Raw genomic sequence first — 3,224 nt, forward strand, 5'->3', positions numbered from 1 at the left:
GGAGAAGGAGAAGGAGAAGGAGAAGGAGAAGGAGAAGGAGAAGGAGAAGGAGAAGAAGGAGAAGGAGAAGGAGAGGATGAGGATAATTGCTTATCAATGAGAACTTTTCAAAAGTCTCACCTGTGTTTTCTCACTTTACCCTCCCAACCATGTTGGATGGGCCATTTCCCCCCTCAAATTTGCAAATGATTGAGAAAAAGTGAATACATTTGTTCTAAATTAGCTGGGGAAAGTATCTGAGTTTCCATCTTTCTCTATATATGAGGTTTCAGAGTATGAACTGCATATAAAGGATTTTGAGTGGACAACTTAAAAAATAAAGCTGAAATGAAAAATACATATGTTATGTCAATTTACTTAAATTACACCTTCTAAATATAGAATTCTCATTAAAAATAATCAACATTTTACATGAGGTAGCCTATCAACTGATATTTTGGTGTGATAAAAAATCTCCTTTGATGGTGCTAAAACTGGTTTTATAAAAACATTAAAACAGCTTTGATTTTTAACATGAGTAAACAACATTGGTATGTCAACTTTATTTGAGTTATTTTTTCACTTTGATCGAGTAAATAACACATTTAACTTTGGTTTCAATTTTGGAACACACACTACAATGTAAAACTTGTCATATTCTTCCAATTTCATATTTTCAATTTCACCCCAAGGGGAAAAAATGTACTCATTTTTTTGGGGAGGGGTACTCATTCTTTCTCCAACTCTTACTGACCTGAGATGTTAGCTGCCTCCCATACAGAACATAGGTATAGTGGTGGAACAGACTGAAATTAATTAATCCCTACCTCCTCAGTTTACAGATAAGTTCATTGAGGATCAAAGAAGCAAAGTAATTTGTTAAAGAAGTAGTCTGTGCTTGAGTAAGAATTCTTATTCCAAACTTTAATACAGATTATCAAACTGTAAATGTTGGATACTGTAAGGATGGGATTTGTGCAAGGGGGATGAGACAGAAGGAGCCAGAGAAGGAGTGGCCAGCAGTTGAGACCAGAGAGAATTCTGGGAATTTCTCCAGAGGAAGGAGGAGGAGAAGAAGGGCTTACAGTGGAGGAGAACATCTCAGTTTGGATTCAATCCTGAGGGCTTCCTGAGGATCTTTCTTCTGACATTGAAACCCTGATTTCCTGGTCGAAGGCATCCCATTGCTTCTCACACATCAAGACTTCAAACATCAAGTCAGCTAAGTGTTTGGACTACATTTTGGGAACAATCTCTTAGACTCCTTCACCCATTACCCAACCTTGCTGAGAGACTCATTCCGGTCTAACTTACAATTATAGAAAAGGATAGAAATAGAAGTAGAAGGAGAAGGGATGAGGGGAGAAGAAGCTTGGGAGCAGGAACACCAAAGGTTCCCTCCTAAGTGATGGACTCCATAGTAATAAAGAAGAGGGCACCCCAAAATCCCTCTGCCCTTCACCCATTTCCCCAATCCCTGAATTGTAATTAATAAAGCCATTCATTAGGCAGATACCATTCCAGAGTGCCTGAGAGACAACAATAGATAGGGAAATCACAGCTTGGTCTGGCTGCCTCCATCTTGGAGCCAGACCACCCACTCTGAAGTTAACTGACCCTGGGGGAAACTTGTGTGAAACCTGCCCTCATTCAGAATCTGATTGGGGTACCACCTACCTCATCTTATAGAGAAGCCTTGTCTCCAACTCCTATGGGGTGGCATGACCATCCAGGTCACCCAGTTTCAGGGTGACACCCCCTTGAAGTCTCAGCAGAGTATATTTGGTGCAAGGGGAGAGCTGGAAGAGAAACTCACCTACATAGACTGTGTCTCTCTCCCCCTCTATCATAACATTGGTCAACTGGCTCTCATTTATTATTACAGTATTGTCAGAGGCTCTAATTATTATTACAATTTTGGTGAGCCAGCTAGGAATTTGTTTCAAATGTGTACTTCCCCAATGTCTAAGAAAAGAATGTCTTTTCCACTTTTCCCCTCACACACTGAGTATACATATACTTTGGCAAAACCTGAATTTTCTAATAGTCCTATTCAATTCTGGAGCCAGTTTAATAGCTATCCACAAGGTATATGCAAGAGAAACCTAAACATTGTTGTTCATTTGTTCATTCATTTTCATTCACTCATTCAACAAATTGTTAAATATTAAAAACTTTATGAATGAATGATCTAAATCATTAATAATATAAACATGACAATCAAGAAAACAAAAGTCCTCCTCATAACCATCCAGTTAAAATATAAGAAAAGATTAAAATAGTTCACATTGGAAGTTTGGAGGAAGTTTGGGAAGTAAGTACAAATGTGGTTTTGACTTAGTAAAACCATTTTGGAGGGGAATTTGGAATTCTGCAAATAAAGTGATTAACATGTCCATAACTTTTTACGAAGATAGTCTACAACTAGGTATATGTTCCATAAAATTGATAACATGAAAGTTCCATAAATATAAAAATATTATATTAATACTTTTGCATTAGTAAATATCTTGAATTAAAGTAGATATTCATGCATAGGGATTTAAATGAATTGTGATATGTAAATGGAATGGAATATTCTTAGAAATGATGAATATAGAGAAGCATAAATAAGCATTCATGAACTGATGCTAGTTAAAGTCATCAGAACCAGAAAAAGAATATTCTCATTGAATATAGTGTTTTAAATGGAAAGAACAACTACAGTAAAATAATACAATATTAATATCTGAAATTACCAAAAATGCATGAGTATATCAAGAAAGATAAGGGAACAAAGACCAAGAAATATGAGAAAACACTTAATTCTCTTCATTGTAGAAACAAGATTTTAATGTTTTGATTGGTTTTGCTCATTCATCATTTTCTTTTGCTCATGTTTTGTTTTTTTAAAGTCTTTATTGTATAAGTCAGAAGTCTTAGAGAAGGGGGAAGAATAGAGGGTAGAAATATCAGAAATATAAAGAGAAAAATACATAAATAAGATTTTTTTCAGAAAAATATTTTAATGTCTTTTATTTTAAAACCAATGTATCATTTAACATATTTACCATTCTTTTAGAAGTTTTTCTCATTTTTGAGATATCTTAAAATTAGTTTGAACGATTTTAATATTGTATCTCTTCAAGCAGTTTGATTCACCTCATAAGGAATCACTGCTTTCCCTAATTTCTGTGTCATTTTGTATTCTGTTATGATAGTGTTCAAATGTGATAGTGCTATCTCCTCTCATTACTGATCAAATT

This window comes from Gracilinanus agilis, chromosome 3 (genome assembly GCF_016433145.1).
Source record: "Gracilinanus agilis isolate LMUSP501 chromosome 3, AgileGrace, whole genome shotgun sequence".
Lineage (NCBI taxonomy): Eukaryota > Metazoa > Chordata > Mammalia > Didelphimorphia > Didelphidae > Gracilinanus > Gracilinanus agilis.